Raw genomic sequence first — 17260 nt, forward strand, 5'->3', positions numbered from 1 at the left:
CTGTCATGCATATCAATAACACAAAACAGCTTCAAAAAATCGCCCTATCCATTTCATGACGATATAAACATGTGTTGATTTGTAAAACATATTTTTTTAAGTAACAACTTGTTGATATATAAGACATAATTTTTCTAAGCTGTAGTACAAGGTATGGTAACAATCAGTTAATGTTTTACTTTTCGATGAATGTGCTAAACGTTAACCTACGAATAGACCAAAGAGCAATATCGTTGCAGTTATGAATTCACACTGTTGTAACTAAAATATATGTTTTTTCTGCAGTGGGGTGGGCATTGAACCGAAACTATGAAAATCTATAGCACATTTATATTTATGCAACTTATTATCAAAAAACAAATTCTATCATGGGAAACAAAAGAGTATTAGAACACTGCCTATCAGATCATTTGGAGTCCCTGGCTCTTAAAATCGTGCCTCTGGTCATAACAAAAATAAAAAGTAAAATCCCAGTGAAAAGAAAAATATGGTTTCACCTGTGCACATAAGTTACACAATCTTAAATCAAGACCAAGCCCAGATTGGTTCCCACATAAAAGTCAATCGATATTCTTGCTCTTGCAGAATTGTAGGACGGCCAAAATAAAATTGAAACATCAGAAACTAAATGATTGAGTAGTGGAGTAGATAGGTCCTAGATCATATTATAAAGTAAATGATACTCCCTAGTGGAGTAGATTGGTCCTAGTGATCTAAACACTCTTATATTTGTTTACAGAGGGATCTAAACAGTCTTATATTTGTTTACAGTGGGAGTACCTCTGATAAAGCATGTTTAAGAATTTTATAGCACGAACTATGCACAACATGCCCAGGCTGATTCATAGATACAATGCCCTTGTATTCAAGAGTAAGAACTGTAGGGGTGATACATTTAAAACTTGACCTATCAAAAACTAACTAATGCAGCTATGTAGTATACAGTCCAGTCAATACAAACACTTTGCGTGTCAAAAGATCAAGTTGCTCTTTCATAACACTTTGCGTGTCTATGCTATACTGCAAGGTTTGGTAACAGTCGATTGCTGTTTTACTTTTCGATGAATGTGCTAAACGTTAGCCTATGAAAAGAAACCAAACCTCAATATAGTTGCAATTATGAATTCGCAAAGTTGTGAGTGAAATATATGCTTTTTTTTCGTCAGGTGGGTGTGGATGTCGATGTGAATCCGTCGTCAGCAGCAGCGGACAATCATATGCAGTACTCTGCCACATACTATAGTACTAGTTCCGGAAATATATGCTTTTTTTTCCAGAATCAGAATCAGCCACCGCCTTGCCAGCGCCGGAGATCTGTACGCTCTTCAGCTCCCGGCTCCCCTGCCCGAGACAGTGGGCAGCAGAGGCTCGGCTGCGCCTGCGGTCACGGCCACGGTCAGCAGCACGAGCACGGCGGCCGTGACGAGCCACAGCCTACCAATTCTCAGATCTGGAATGAGGATTGGGGAATGAGAATGGGGAGACGAAAGAGCCTTTTCCTTTTGTAGAACTAGATGACCTGTCGCGCCATTTGGCGCGCGAGACAAATTTGAAGCAAGAACTAAAAGAGATTACTTTGTTTTTTTTGGTAGCAGACGATGTTGATGTATGCTCTTTTGCGAAGCATCGTGGATCTGTATAAAAATATTTTTTTCTCATTTATAATGTATGAAACTGATAAAATTGACGTAAAAGCCCAACTGAAACAAAGAACAAAATGCAAATGTTTGAGTTTGCAATTAGAAGATTCAAGTAGCTATATACGCAGGTGGCACAATAAAATGCACTAAAGACATGATAATATAGAGCATTGTGTCCAGGAGCACTTCTCAGTGATAGTGGTCAATTACATCATATACTCCCTCCGTCTGAAAAAGCTTGTCCCAAGTTTGTTCCTCAAATGGATGTATCTTGCACTAACTTGATGCGCACATACATCCATTTGAAGGACAAGCTTTTTCGAATGGAGGGAGTAGTAATTTTGATATACACACTGAAGTTGCTAAACACAATCGGTCACTAAATAATAACACGGATGCGTCAAAGGCATATTTCCGTGTAATCAAAAGATGGCTGAAACTTTTTCATGTTGTTCACAAGTCCTTTTGCTTCACTCGTCCAGTGGTCATTGGTGTGGGTGTTGTGTGAAACAATGCCCCTTGCATCTGTTTGTCCACACACCCTGTAACAAGAGAACTACTCCCTCCGTTCCAAAATAGATGACCCAACTTTGTACTCCCTCTGTAAAGAAATATAAGAGTTTTTAGATCATTATTTTAGTAATCTAAACGCTCTTACATTTGTTTACAGAGGGAGTACTAAACTGAGTCATCTATTTTGAAACGGAGGGAGTATTTGCTAAAGAAACAAAAAGATTAATGCCTTCTCCTAACTACCAACTATATTATGACATGTGTTAAACCATCGAAGTAAAACAATTCAATATTCGCATGGGTACTAACATAAATGAAATAAAACTCCGCATTCAGCATGCCTTAGTAGCACCGCTGCATACTATTGTATAATTATCAGAAGTCTGGCATGCATTGTTAGATCGTGCAAAGTAAAAGGCGCATTATGAAGCACTGACATTTAAACTAGACAGACAGGGCAAAGATACCAGCAACGGAAACATTGTGAAGCACTTGTGAATCCATAATAAGAGGTGGGAATCTACTGCAGTTTTTATTCACTAAACACAAACAATAAAAGATATTAATAAATACATATAGGCATTCATGATGAAGATTGACCTCTGTCATGCCGGATCAAGCGGAATGAAGCCGTATTGATGCCACAATAACATCCACAATTTTTCTGATTTAATTTTTGAATGAAATGAATGAGGAGCAGGATGACATGAATGGCTCAGATTTGTTTGGTATGCCTGTATTACTTTTGCACTCGTGACCTCAATTACCAAATCTAACAAATTGCTGAAGCTGGAAAGTAAAACCTCCATCTTGAATGATAATAAGTCGGAGAGTAACAGCGGATCAAGTCCTGCAAGGGAATACAAGGGAGTGAGGCTACTTTGGACATGACTGGGTGAACTGAACCCTTTGTTTTATCGCTGGGTCAAGTGGGTGAAAGAGCTGATGTGCCATGAACGAATAAATTGGGGAGTGGGGTCATGTGTGGCTGCCCTGCAGGGATTCTCCTTTTGAAATGAGAAAAGCTTGATGAATAGAACAGAGATGGAAGAAAGCACGATATCATAGAACCTGCAAAAAATATGGGAATGAACTCATCAGACCAAAAAAACTCATAGGTCCAGCAGACGTCGATTGTCATTGAGGTGCAAGCATGTAATTATATAATCATGCATGTTCATGGCTGAACTCACTCTTCTTTCAACAAAAAATTTAAATTGTATAGTGAAGTGAAATGCAAAAGTCAACTTCCTCTCTCCATAACCATTTTTAGTTTTGTAGTGAAAATTTGACGAACCATAATAAATCCCTGAAAAGTAGCATTTCAGTGTGATTTGTGTCTTTTCTCAAGGATTTCTGCACACCTATCCGAGGTTACACTTCCTTGTTGATGGTTTGTTCTTGGCTAAAGTTGGTTGTTGAATCCATTTTATATAAAAAAGGCACTCCTACTCAATCTCCCTCAATTTTAAATTAATACAGGTTGAGAGCAAAGGTACAGTAAGGAAGGTACCCAGTAAGTGAAAGCAAAGATATATGTCTATCTTGCATTGGAGATAGTAATAATAATGCAGGTTGAAAGCAAAGATACTGAGGTTGTAAGGGTAAAGTAAATTAATACAGGTTGAGAGCAAAGGTTCCATAAGGAAGGTACTTGGTAAGTGAAAGCAAAGAAGACAATGTATAAAAATAATAAAAATGGATAATCTAACATCTTACATGTACCAAAATTCAAGCATGTCATGGGCTGCAAAGATGCAAAATTTGTATCAAACTGAAGATCAAACCCGAGACTCTTTTTTAACCCAAAACTATAGACTCTAATGATCAGTGCAATCTTTATACATCACAGATTGTTGACACATTTCTAACTAAACGGTCAACAATTACAAAAAATCATTTGATAACCACTGTAGTTGCAAAATCAATTCACCATCTGTCTTTAGAACTAACTAAACGGCCAAAGAGTACAAAGACTTCTATAGCTAACAAATATAAACATACAGTTAGTTGCATGAAGATAAGTATAATGGTCCCTAAACCTCTCCACTCCTTGGCCAGAACACACAAAAAGCAAGGCTTATCAAACATGAGTCTGTCCAAAACCAAGATCAACCATACTGGGAAAAACATTCAGAAATCTCAAGGTTTCTCACCTCTTAAATCAATTGAAACAAAAGCACAAAGAAACCAATCACAAGAATAGATTTATTCACCTTCTCAATCCATCAGGACCTGACCAACCTTTGGACTATAGATCCTCATCCAAACTGTGAGATTTTCCTCCTGTGGGTGAGGTTGCCCAACACAATTGTTCTTATGTTTCTTTGTGGCTAAATTGAGTGCATGTTCAACAGGGTCTTGAAGTTTCATTCATTCCTAGATTGCAGAACAAAGTGTCATTACTATCTTATCAAAGATCTTGATCTTCTCGTAACAAAACCAAAAGATATCAAGTGAGGTCGACATTGACAACTCTGAACATGACACATTGCAGGAAAAAGTGAGATGGAAAGTAATAGTTGTACAAGGCACTGAAGGTGGGAATGTAAGCAAACATCTTACGTGTAAAATCTTGCTGTGCGTAGCTGCAAGAACAAGAATTCTGCTTGTCAGAGGCACGCATCCAAAAATAAGAAGCATGGACCAATGTCTTGGGGACACAAGAGGGGTCTCACACCACTCGATTAGCTGCAGCCATCCAGCAAAACCATCAGAACCCCACCTTTGGTCTTACATTAGGTACTTCTCATCTCTAACAGTTAATGGTTGGCCATCTGAAACTGAAAGGAGGTTGAAGAACAAAAATATATAGCTTAATTATCTTATTTATACCACATGATTATATATAGCACTGAGCATCTGTATTTTTGTCTACAAAGCATAGAACATAAAATAGATAACTCGCACTAATTTACTTTCAAGCATCATATCAAGATTGTTGCTACTAACATTAGATAAATTCAAACACGTTTTTGAGAAATTGTACGCCACATAATTTTGGACCCGATTTTTTATCACGGGCGGATGCATAACAGTTCCAAGAGGATGCCTCCTAAAGAGAGAAACAACAAAACATGAACAATACTCTAAAGGATTAATTTCAAGCTTAATATAGTATCCTCGGGATAGACAGAATAAATTTCCAATGGCAGCCACATCACATCATAGGCTAACGAGACTCCCAACAAATTATACGCAAGGATTTTCAGTTTGCCATCAAAGATCAAAAGGAAAATATATGGTTCATGCTCTCTTTTTTCTCTCATGCAACTCTTATTAAAAATTGATTGGTTCATGGAAAAGAAAGGCATGCATTTTAGTGAACATATGTTTCAGTTGTCTTTTCTTATCCCTGTTTGGAAAAGATCAAATAGAACATAAGTGAACCCAAAAATATCCTGGTGATGAAACAAAATATATACAATTTCATGTCTCCTACAGTCCTATCGAGCAGGGAAGGAAATCAAGCTACCAAATGCTAGTTTATGGGTCAAGAACCCCACAAGATAGAAGCAAATATCTACCACACGGATTCTTGCTATGATTGACTGGAACTAATGTTTTGATCGGATAGTTTTTTTGTTCTTTACACTTTTATTTACCTCATGGATTCTTATTAATCACAAAATCATCTTGTTATAACTGACTGGAACTGATTTTTTTTAAGAATGAAATCACATACATAGATCACTCCTCTCCTCTAGACTTCTAGGACATTCATCAAACACCGTTAGGCGGTTTTTGGAACAATGAAATCACATGGTTACAAAGAGCACTCCTTCCCTCCAGCCTACTAAGACTTTCATCGAACACCTTGTAGGCGTACAGAAACAAAATCTGCACAAACAAATACACTGGAAGGAGGAGGGAAATTAGGAAGATGACAAGAGTGTGTGCACCTGCTTGAGAGGAGCAGCTCCACCGGCACCACAGGGACGCGACTGACCTCCTCCTTCTTCCCAGCAGCACCACCGCACCACGACAACCCGCTGCTTCTCGTCCTTGTCGCCTGCCTCCCCTGCTTCTTCGCCCCACCAGCAGCCTCGCCTAACCTGTTGAGCGCCGAGGAGGAGGAAGAAGTCAACAAGAGCACCAACGCGAGCTTGGTGATAAAGAAAGGGACGCGGGAGGAGAAGGGCTGGGTCACCACGGCTCTCTCCGCGGCCGGATCTCACGGAGGAGCGGCTCCACCGGCACCCCATGGACGCAGCTGACCTCTTCCTTCTTCCCAGCAGCACCACCGCACCACGAGAACATGCTGCTTCCGGGGAGGTGCTCGGGCGGCCGGAGAAGAGGGGGGGCCGCCCTGCTCTGGGCAAGAGGGAGAAGGTGGAGGCCGTCACGGAGGGGGCGGCTGGGTGGAGAGGTAGAGGAGGCGGCTGAGGTTCTGCGGGAGAAGGCGGCTAGGGTTCTGCGGGTGACGGAGGAGGAAGTGAGCGAGGGGAAAGGAAGAGGAGAGGACGCGCGAATAAAAGGAGACGTGGCTGGTGCCGCTAGTTGGCCGTACTTGCTCATCCTTTATATGTTCAACTAGAAGAAGGAGGAGGAGAGGAGAGAGCTGCGTAGGGGGGGGGGCTCCCCGCCTGGTTCCATCTTTTTTTTTGCGGGGGTAAAGGGAGTTTCATTACATATGAATAGAGTTACAGTCGAGGGGACAAATGTCCTCAATACATAGTGGAGCCGAACCAAGCCACACAGCCGTAGCTCGTTCGGACCGGCTATATTTCGCCAGACGACCGGCAACTCTATTTTGAAGTCTAGTAATCTTTTGTGGAAAAAACTCCCTACTACCAAGCAGATCTTTGATTTCCAGAACTATATGACCGTATCGTGAGTGAACCAACGCACTATTAGTCAAACTCGACAGGGCTTCCGAGGAGTCCGTTTGCACGACCACTGGAAGATCAGAATGCTGCATGGCCAAGGCCATACCCTGCATGATCGCATGTAGCTCAGCTTCAAGTGGATCGTTGCAATGAAAGATATATCGATACGCGGCCATCAGAATCTCCCCTTTTTCGTTCCTAAGCACCATCCCTGCTGCGGCAGAGCCATCCTCTTGGAGAAACGAACCATCAACCGAGAGCGCCACGGTGCCCTGCGCCGGGGCTGGCCATGGAGTTGCAGGACGCTCCATCGTGTGCCTCGGCCTGTCCATATCCACAGTGGACATCTTCCCCGTTAGGATATCTTCAGTAGAATAGCGGCCAGCTAACTTGATCGATTTGTAGTAGCTATCCAGGTACTCGACGGTAGACGGCATCGGGGGAGCTGCCTTCCCATGGGTCATATCATTCCGCAACTGCCAAATCCTCCAAACAAGCAGGATGAGCAAATCACGGACATCTTCAGAGCACCTGGCCAGCAAGGAAACCAACCATTCTTTTCCATCAGAGATGATAAACTCGTCCCCAGGCAGTGGCCATCTTCGTCTCATATTTATCCATAAAATTCTTGCATGGGTGCCGGTTACTAATGCATGGAAGGAGTCCTCCACCTCAACACCACACAGCGGACAGGTAGACGTCGTAGACAGGTGTCTATAGGATTTACACAACTGTGTAGCTAGTGTACCTGTCGCACACCTCCAAGCCGTAATCTTCATCTTCTGGGGGACCTTGGACTTCCATATATAGTTCCAGCTCAATCGGTTCCCCTCTAGGTTGGTACTAGATGCACCATTTGCAAAGCTATCGTTGTGTTCGTAAGTGGCCAGCTTGTAAGCACTTCTTACAGTGAATTGGCCACTCCTTTCCGGGTGCCAACACAGAAAATCATCACGTTGGCGCGGCGAGGGTTTGATCTTTAGAATGTGCTCAATATCCATGTCCCAAAAAAACTCCCTCAGCCGATCATACCTCCATGCACCATTGTCATCAAGGAAATCAGAAACCCAGTTGAAACGACAATTCCGTTTAGGAGTGATTGGTCGGAATGAGTGAGGGCGTGGAATCCACGGATCTCGCCATGTCCGGATCATTGTACCATTACCAACACGCCATATGACCCCCTTCTTGATAAGCTCCAGGCCATGCATAACTCCTTTCCACACCTCCGAACCGGAGTTCGGGAAGACTGTATCGAGAAACTGACCAGAGGGGTAGTATTTAGCTTTCAACAGACGCGCACATAAGCTATCTGGATTGTCGATGAGCCTCCAGGCCTGTTTGGCGAGTAAAGCCTGGTTAAAAGCCCTCATGTCCCGAAAACCCATGCCTCCCATGGATTTAGGTAACTGTAGTTTGTCCCAGCTCATCCATGCCATTTTCCTTTTGCCGTTCTCCACCCCCCACCAGTATTGGCGTATCATACGAGTCAGGTCATCACACACTGAATAGGGGATTTTGAAAATGCTCATAATATAGGTCGGAATGGCTTGAGCTACCGACTTAATCAGAACCTCTTTGTTGCCTGAAGACATGTACTTCTCACTCCAGTCGACAAGGACTTTCCTCAGCCGTTCCTGTAGTGACTCAAATTTCCCCTTGTGCATCCTGCCATCGGGTATCGGCAAGCCCAAATATTTGGGTTCAAAAGCTTTCTGGGTAACTTCCATAATATTCTTTACTTGCAATGCAACATTTTGTGGGCACTGGTTTGAGAAGAGGATGGAACATTTGGACGGGTTAATCAGCTGGCCAGTCGCCGTCGCAAACGTGCTCAACAAACCTTTCACTAACAGTGCCTGCTGCTCTGTTGCCTGGAAGAACAGTAGGGAATCATCCGCAAACAGAAGGTGTGAGATTTCCGGTGCCCCCCTGCATATTCTTATCCCTTCGAGGCCATCTTGTTGCGTCGCCTTATGAATCAAGGAGGATAGAGCATCAGCAACAAACAAGAAAAGGAAGGGAGATAACGGGTCACCTTGACGGAGTCCTCTTGAGGGAGAGAAAGAATCCAACAGTTTCCCATTAAACTTCACCGAATACTTTACAGATGAAACACACGCCATGACACGGGAGATCCATAAAGGAGAGAAGCCCCATTTTGCCAAAGCCCGCTCCAAGAAATCCCAGTCCAAAGGAGAGAAGCCCCATTTTGCCCTGGTTCCATCTTTATAGAATGAAACCATACATCGTCCAATTTGTGTACCAATTTCGTGTTCGTATTCCATCTGATTGTACCAGAAACTAAACACGTAGTCCATGTGTTTTTCATCATGTTTTAATTAAACCGACTTGTTTGGTTCGATCCAGTGCAATGTTAAATTATTATTTTCAATCGTGTTCCTCTGCTCACCCAATCTCAATTGACAACGGCGGCCGAGTGAGGGACAGAAATGAGCTTCGGGCTGACCCAAGCAAGCAACCATGGGCTCCCTGCGGTCCGACACAAGGTCAGCGCCCCGTTGCCGGCAGTGGCTAGATCTGGGGGGCAAGCCTCATGGACGGCTGCTTGAGGCAAGCCTAGCAGATATGCTATGGGACAGGACACGGCGTCGTTACTTTTCTTGTTACTAGCTAGTAAGATGCTAGCGCATGAAATGAGATGGAATAACAAGTGTGGAGCCAAAAGTAGTATTAAGATTAATATGTAAAATGACAAGAATTCATAACATTTCACAAATTAAGCACGGCAAATATTATACTGTATGGAAATATAAAAACAAACCATTATAACACACATTATCTCAAATACAAGATCATTACATCAATGCTTCATCTACTTCTCGAGTCAAAAATATTCAGACGTTGACTTTGTAGTTTGGACGTAAGAACCAACTAACGTGACCTTTTCCACAAGTTCATGTTTTAGTTTCTTTCATTGCGCCCGAGTGCTAGCACCAAATCTATATCTACACCTACTATTAAACGGGGAAATATTTCTTAATTCATCTTCCGTCACCTCTTTCACTTCTGCTTCGGTACAATCCCCTAAACACATCAATGGCAGGATGGTACTTTTTTCAAATACACGGGAACATGTTTCGAAAAGCAGGAACAAAATTGAAAATACGAACATTTCCCAAATTATGAACAATTTTTTGAAAACACAAAGATTTTGTGAAATTCTTCGAACATTCTTTTAAAATAGTATCACTTTAAGAAATTCTTGAACATTTTTTGGATTTGTGAACAAAATTTAACAACTAGGAATATTTTCTTGAAATTTGGGATTCTAAACTTTTCTGAATTTTTAACTTTTCTTAAAAGAAGCGAAATTTTTAAAAGTCCAATTCTTTTGAATTTTTGAACATTTTTTAAAAGTAAATCTACTTTCTTAAATTCTAAATTTGTAGGAAATTATGCGCAATATTTCAAAACTTTAACATTTTTTGAAATATTGAACTTATATAAAAAAGTGCGAACATCTTTTAAAATTTTCTGAGCAGTTGTTGGAAGAATTTAAACTTGGAAAAGCAAATAGAAAAATGGAAGAAAATTGAAAAGAAACATAAAAATAAAAAGGAAATAAAAAAGAGAGCACACAATGAAAAAATGTTCTTGTTTGCAAATATTATCTACAGTTTTAAAAAATGTTGTGAATTTCCGAAAATGTTCGATTATCGAAGTTTTACCAAAATTTAAAAAATGTTTGCATTTCGAACAAATTGATAAATTTCTAAAAAGGTACATGGTTTGCAATTTGTATTCAAAAGTTTCGTCAGTTGTGGGGAATTTGTTAATATTTTTTTAAACAATGTTCAAGTTTGTAAAATTTTCATATAGAACTTGACATTACAAAATTGTTGAAAATTTTCAAGAGGTTGTTAGGACATAAGAAAATATTCGACTTGATTGATAATGATGGAAATTGCAAATAGCAGAAGAATCAAATTAAGAAAAACTACAAGCTAATGGATGCACCCGTCTGACCTAGTCTCGCACACTCCTCTCAACTGGTGGTTTTTTAACTATTGATAAATGACCCAACTTCTTGCAGACCGACACAGACATATGAGGCTTCCATACCAGGTTTGAACAACTTCCAACACCATTTGCACGTTGCGGCATGTCCAGTCATTTATCGGCTCTTTTTCACCGAGAAAACTCCGAAAAAATGCAAAATTTGCCAAAACAATTCGAACAACTTGGCATGATCATTTGAATTGGTCATAGAAGCTGGTGGAAAACATTTGGGGTCATTAGATTGATATCGAAAAACAATGTGCTTTGAAACGGACCTTTGTGGCATCTACTTGAACACCTCCGTGGAACATGGTATATTTTTAGACATTTTTAAAATGACCCTAACTTTTGCAAGCAGGTGGGTATGCCCATGGTTGGCATCCATGCCTGGTTTCAACGACTTTTGACACCGTATGCAAGTAGCGACACGTCCGACCATTTATCGACCCTTTTTAACCAAGAAATCTCAAGAAAATGCAGAACTTGTCGAAAACACAAATAACTTGGCATGTGGCTTGAATTGGTCGTACAAGACCATAAAAAAGAGGGGCTATTTAAGGAAAGTCGAGAAGTGAGGTGCTCTCAAACGGACCTTTCTCGGCTACCCGAACACTCTCTGTTGAAAAGGGTATTTTTTTTTAAAAAAAAATCTCAGAACTGACCCCAACTTTTGCAAGCAGGTGGACATGCCGATTTTAGACATTCATGCCTGGTTTGAATGACCTCCGACGTCATATGCAAGTTGCGACGGATCCGACCATTTATCGACATTTTTTCTCTAGGAAAACTCCAGAAAATGCAAAACTTGTCAAAACCCCAAACAACTTGGCTGAAAAAAAGCTCATCGATTTGGAAGCGAGTTCATGAATTTGACAAATAAGTTCACGATATTTTAAAAAGTGCATGAAATTGAAAAAAGTTCATCGATTTGAATTTTTTTACGAAAATGGAAAACAGTCATTCATTTTAAAAAAAAGTTAGATTCAAATGATAAGTTCATGGATTTGAAAAAATTTCAAGAATTTAAGCAAGTTAAAAAGAAAATATAAAAATAAGAAGAAATAAAGAAAATAGAAAATAAAGCCGAAGAGAAAAGGCCAAAAAAGAGAGAATAAAACCAAACTGAGAAGATGCACAATAAGAAGAGAAAAACAAATAACTAGGCACAATAAGGGAGCTGCCCAGTTGGTTCTTTGCCATCTCCATGCACGACATAGCAGCGCCAAAATAGCATAAGAATCCTCGCCCTCATTTATTCAGATTCTGGGCTCATCAATATCTCAAGCCAATCGGGTCCAATACGTCGGAATGCAAATTCTGACGGAAGCTCCCAGTCTTCTCTGATTGACTGTCTTAATGCTCTGCTCTTAGTGCACCCTACCACCGCGTGGAACTCATCCTCATCATTACAACCGCAAATAATGGAGGTAGCATCCAACTCAAGAGCCCGCCTGAATTTTTTCTTTTTCATTGCTAGAGAGTTAGTAGCAATCCTCCACCCAAAAATTCTCACTTTCGGTTGGACGTTCGCCTTCCATATGATATCCCAAACACTTTGGTCATGTGCCTCATTGGACGAGCTCGACGGTTTCAGGGGTACTTGGTCCTGGATGGATGCAACTAGCTTGTACGCACTCCTCACCGAGAAAATTCCGTTCTTCTCGTAGTGCCAAGCTATATGGTCCGTAGTATTTGATCTTGGGATGGCGATTTTGCAGATTTCTTCCGCATCAAAGTCATGGAAGATTTACTTAATGAGATGAACGTTCCACTCTCTTCTGTCCGTGTGCATCAATACCTATCGAGACAATCCCCACCCCATGTAAATCGGGGGGGGGGGGGATTTTAATATCCTTCGATATGAGCAGGAAAAAAACAATGACCGGTTTGATACAAGGTGGCCTTTCCTCTTTAATGCTGTTATTGACGGTCTGGATCTGAGGAAGATCACAATGTCTGGTCATTAGTATACCTGGGCCAATAACCGATCGGTGCCAACCTTTGAAAAACTTGACCGGGTGCTAGTTACCACAGATGGGAATATAAATATCCCCTAGCCTTGGTTCGGTCATTAGAAAGAATGAGGCCTTATCGGATCACGCTCCATTGCTCACCGATTTTGGACAACCAATCCCAAGCTCTAATCGTTACCAATTTAAATTTGAATTGGGATGGCTCACTAGAGAGGGATTTCATGACCTGGTTAAGAAAGTGTGGGCGCGCCAGCCTCGCGGTAACATACCCATTCAACGATGAAATAATCGAATACGCACATTGCGTCGATTCCTTCGTGGATGGGCCAAGCATACATCTAGCATCTACAAAAAAGAAAAACTGCGACTATCTACCTTAATTGATTCCCTTGATAAAATAGCGGAGGTGAGGCCTCTGTCTGCAGTTGAGATTGAGCAAAAAAGCAATCTAAACGTTGCAAGACGGATTCGCTTGTGCAAGGTGATGATAATACAAAATACTTTCAAATGCTTGCCAATGGCAGACATAGAAAGAAACGCATATTCGCCCTTGACCAGGAGGAAGGCCGAATTGAGGGGGACGTACCACTTAGAACTTTTATTACTAAGTATTACAAAGAGCTTTTTGGACCTTCAGCTGAATCAAATTTTCAGCTGAATGAATCCATTACTCATGACATTCCTCAAGTTACAGAAGCGGAAAATGAATTCCTAACCTCCCCGTTCTCTGAGGAGGAAATTCGAACCGCGGTGTTTCAAATGGAACACAACAAGGCTCCGGGTCCGGATGGCTTTCCCGCAGAGTTCTATCAACGTTTTTGGGATGTCATTAAGGCAGACTTGGTTCAGTTGTTTAACCAACTGCATGCTGAAGACCTTGACATTTCTCGTTTAAACTTTGGGGAAATTATTCTATTGCCTAAGATGAAGGAGGCTAGTCGTATTCAACAATATCGTCCGATTTGCCTTCTGAATTTAAGTTTTAAAATCTTTACAAAGGTCGCAACTAATCGGTTGAACGGGGTGGCTGATCATGTCGTAAAACCCACTCAAACAACATTTATGCAAGGCCGCAACATATTAGATGGAGTGGTCGTCTTGCACGAAACTGTACATGAGCTTCATCGAAAAAAGTTGAATGGTGTCATTCTTAAAATAGATTTTGAAAAACCCTACGATAAGGTTAAGTGGCCCTTTCTGTTGCAAACTTTGTGCACGAAGGGGTTTTCACAAAAATGGTCTCGTTGGGTAGAGAGCTTTTTCTCTGGAGGCAGTGTGGCCATAAAAGTTAATGATGACGTTGGCAACTATTTTCAGACAAGGAAGGGGCTTCGCCAAGGGGACCCCGCTTCTCCTATTTTGTTTAACATTGTGGCTGACATGCTAGCTACCCTTGTTGAGCGGGCTAAGCTGGACGGCCAAATTAGTGGTGTCATTCCACACTTGGTAGAACTATCTATTCTACAATATGCAGATGACACTATTTTATTCATGGATCATGATCTAGATAATGCAAGAAATCTCAAGTTGCTCTTATGTGCTTTTGAGGAACTTTCTGGTCTCAAAATTAATTTTCATAAGAGCGAACTTTTTTGCTCTGGCGATGCTGCAGAATCAGCACCTGAGTATGCTGAGATTTTTGGATGCCAGCTTGGGCTGTTTCCAATTCGATATCTGGGTATTCCCATACACTGTCGGCGCTTAACTATTGCTGAGTGGAAGCATGTGGAAGAGAGACTTGAGAAACGCTTAGCCAGTTGGAAGGCCAAGCTCTTGTCTTACGGGGAACGATTGATCTTGATCAATTCAGTTTTAAGCAACATGGTTTTATATATGTTGTCGTTCTTCCACCTACCGAAAGGGGTTCTCCAGCGACTAGACTACTTTAGATCCTGATTTTTTTGGCAATGCGATAACGAATCCAAGAAATATCGACTGGCTAGGTGGAGCGTATTGTGCAGACCTAAAAGTCAAGGGGGGCTGGGAATCCAAGACCTTGAGATTAAAAACATTGCTCTTCTCAGCAAGTGGGTTTACAAACTACTCACTGAGAATGGAGTGTGGCAAGAAATCATTCGCAACAAGTATGTGGGATCCAATGCCATTTCTCAAGTTCATTGGAAACCTGGGGATTTGCATTTCTGGAGTGGTGTGATGAAGGCCAAGGAATTCTTTTTCCAATTTGGGACCTTCTTAGTTAGGGATGGTTCTCAGGTTTGATTCTGGGAAGATATCTGGCTAGGGAATAACCCACTAATGGTGCAATATCCGAACTTGTACAGGATTGTTAGACATAAATTCGTCACAACCAAACAAGTTTTAGGACAAGAAAACCCTGATATTTCTTTCTGTAGGGACCTTTTTGGCCCTCGCCTGGCAGCATGGAATGAATTACTCACTCGCCTGGAGGACATTCAACTGTCAGGTGAGCCGGACATTTTTCGATGGAACTTGCATCAGAATGACAAATGTTCAGTCAAATCCATGTATGATGCAATGGTTCATTGTGATGTTCCAGTTGATAACAGGAAATTGTGGAAGCTCAAAATCCCTCTAAGAATGAAGATTTTCCTCTGGTTTCTTAACAGAGGAGTCATCCTAACTAAAGACAATCTGGCACGACGAAACTGGCATGGTTCCAAGACATGTGTCATTTACCAACATGACGAGTCTATTAAACACTTATTTTTTGAGTGCAAGTTCGCTCGGGTAGTTTGGGCCATAGTTCAAGTACCTTCGAATCTATACCCACCACGTAGTGCACGGAACTGTTGGGGAACGTAGTAATTTCAAAAAAAATCCTACGCACACGCAAGATCATGGTGATGCATAGCAACGAGAGGGGACAGTGTTGTCCACGTACCCTCATAGACCGAAAGCGGAAGCGTTATAACAACGTGGTTGATGTAGTTGTACGTCTTCACGTCCCGACCGATCAAGCACCGAAACTATGGCACCTCCGAGTTCTAGCACACGTTCAGCTTGATGACGATCCCCGGACTCCGATCCAGCAGAATGTCGGGGAAGAGTTCCGTCAGCACGACCGCGTGGTGACGATCTTGATGTTCTACCGTCGCAGGGCTTCGCCTAAGCACCGCTACAATATTATCGAGGACTATGGTGGAGGGGGGCACCGCACACGGCTAAGAGATCTCAAGGATCAATTGTTGTCTCTAGAGGTGCCCCCCTGCCCCTGTATATAAAGGAGCCAAGGGGGAGGGGGCGGCCGGCCAAGGAGGGGCGCGCCAAGGGGAGTCCTACTCCCACCGGGAGTAGGACTCCCTTCTTTCCTAGTTGGAATAGGAGAAGGGAGGAAGGAGGAGGGAGAGAGGAAGGAAAGGGGGGCGCCGCCCCCCTCTCCTTGTCCTATTCGGACTAGGGGGAGGGGCGCGCGGCCCAGCCCTTGCCTCCTCTCTTCCTCTCCACTAGGGCCCATGTAGGCCCATTAAGCCCCCGGGGTGTTCCGGTAACCTCCTGGTACTCCGGTAAAATGCCGATTTCACCCGGAACACTTCCGATATCCAAATATAGGCTTCCAATATATCAATCTTCATGTCTCAACCATTTCGAGACTCCTCGTCATGTCCGTAATCACATCCGGGACTCCGAACAAACTTCGGTACATCAAAACTCATAAACTCATAATATAACTGTCATCGAAACCTTAAGCGTGCGGACCCTATGAGTTCGAGAACTATGTAGACACGACCTATAACTGTTTCCGGTCAATAACCAATAGCGGAACCTGGATGCTTATATTGGCTCCTACATATTCTACGAAGATCTTCATCGGTCAAACCGCATAACAACATACGTTGTTCCCTTTGTCATCGGTATGTTACTTGCCCGAGATTCGATCGTCGGTATCTCAATACCTAGTTCAATCTCATTACCGGCAAGTCTCTTTACTCGTACGTAATGCATCATTCCGTAACTAACTCATTAGCTACTTTGCTTGCAAGGCTTATAGTGATGTGCATTACCGAGAGGGCCCAGAGATACCTCTCCGACAATTGGAGTGACACAACCTAATCTCGAAATACGCCAACTCAACATGTACCTTTGGAGACACCTGTAGAGCTCCTTTATAATCACCCAGTTACGTTGTCACGTTTGGTAGCACACAAAATGTTCCTCCGGTAAACGGGAGTTGCATAATCTCATAGTTATAGGAACTTGTATAAGTCATGAAGAAAGCAATAGCAACATACTAAACGATCAAGTGCTAAGCTAGCGGAATAGGTCAAGTCAATCACATCATTCTCCTAATGATGTGATCCCA

General features: G+C 42.0%; 1 long non-coding RNA gene across 1 annotated transcript; it reads right to left on the reverse strand.

The window, feature by feature from the left end:
* Positions 1–4452: 4452 nt before the first annotated feature.
* Positions 4453–6097, reverse strand: LOC125506584. The gene is made up of 3 exons (XR_007282695.1): positions 6056–6097; positions 4719–4936; positions 4453–4532 (listed from the first exon to the last, which is right to left on the reverse strand). It is a non-coding gene; the product is annotated as an uncharacterized LOC125506584 (long non-coding RNA).
* Between the last annotated feature and the right edge of the window lie 11163 nt (positions 6098–17260).

This window comes from Triticum urartu, chromosome 5, assembly GCF_003073215.2.
Source record: "Triticum urartu cultivar G1812 chromosome 5, Tu2.1, whole genome shotgun sequence".
Classification (NCBI taxonomy): domain Eukaryota; kingdom Viridiplantae; phylum Streptophyta; class Magnoliopsida; order Poales; family Poaceae; genus Triticum; species Triticum urartu.